The sequence below is a fragment of the Phaethon lepturus genome, unplaced genomic scaffold (genome assembly GCF_000687285.1).
Source record: "Phaethon lepturus isolate BGI_N335 unplaced genomic scaffold, ASM68728v1 scaffold32679, whole genome shotgun sequence".
Taxonomy (NCBI): Eukaryota; Metazoa; Chordata; class Aves; order Phaethontiformes; family Phaethontidae; genus Phaethon; species Phaethon lepturus.
In genome coordinates this window covers 1,584-2,755 of record NW_010566105.1, presented here as the reverse complement: position 1 = coordinate 2,755, position 1,172 = coordinate 1,584, and the positions used below count along the sequence as shown (strand labels likewise).

Here is a 1,172-nt window from a genome sequence, read left to right as displayed (position 1 = left end):
ACCCCGGGAAAGGGGTGAGGATGGGAGCCGCAGAGAGCACCTTCTCATTTCTCTCCAGATAATGGCAGCCTGGGGAATCAATGAACACAAATCTAATTACCCCCAGCGCTAAGAAGCCTGTGTCACCACGATTAAGTAAATAATTAAAGTACACAGAGTCCACATCGATCCACAGCTCTGCGTTCACTTCCCATTTTGGTGCTCTTCACCTGATCACAATTAAGTGCAAATTACTCCCTCCCGCGGGGCACGTGGGGCCGGGAGAGGGCAAGCGCCTGTGTGCTGCACCAGGACGCGCCCCGCCATCAGCCATGGGGCTCCCCGCAAGGACGGCTGCACTGAGCCAGTGCCAGCAGCACTGTGGGCAGCCCAAAAGGAGCCCAGCACCCTCTCAGAACCCTGCAGTAACCCTGGGATGCCTCGCCACCCTGGTGCAGGCAGGGACCATGTGGCAATGCGCCACGGATGGTGGCAGGGCTGGTGACAGGCAGCCTGGCAGTGTCCACCTGTCCCTGTGGGGAGCAGCTCCGGAAGATGTGACTCCCGTCCCCTGGAGCAGCTCGGCTCTCACACCAGCGTGCTCCTGAGCACCTCTGGATACGGCCCCTTCCTTCCCTTCCTGCTGTTCATTCATGTAATAGCAGGCTACAAACCAGGCGTTTTATACTCCCCATTCCAGTGGTGCCCGTAACCCTCCTTCTGTAACAAAGCAGCTAGCACAGATATTTATCACCGCAAATGCTCACACAGATGTGGCTTTTGGGACAGAGTTCTCAACTGGGGAGTCAGTATTTCATACGGAGCCTGACACAATTCTGCAAACCCATTTATATGGCCCCATAAACGTCCAGAAGGGCTGCTGGGTGCCAGGAGCACGGTAGGGATGCACACGCCTGCCACTCACTACAGCAATTCTGCCGATCCACCTTAAAACCCAAAGCGTCTTATTGTTATTTTTGGGCTGATTCCATCCTGGGTGGACTTCAAAGTTAGCAGCATCTGGGACAGCAGCACAGTTTCCATGGCAACTGGATCCAGAGTACCGTCCGCCTGGGGAGCACACAGCCTCCTCCTCCCTTCCCCGCCCAGCCTGCGCTGCACCCGCAAAGCTGCCTTCCCCGGCCCTGTGCCGGCCCCCGGGGCCAGCGGGACACCCAGGCCGTTGCTCCCAA

General features: G+C 57.7%; 1 protein-coding gene across 1 annotated transcript in view; it reads right to left on the bottom strand.

Annotated features, from left to right (window-relative positions):
- Positions 1-1,172, bottom strand: part of DPH1 (diphthamide biosynthesis 1) — a gene marked incomplete at both ends in the record, with an annotated part of 6,298 nt that overhangs the window by 4,399 nt on the left and 727 nt on the right. The window lies entirely within an intron of this gene.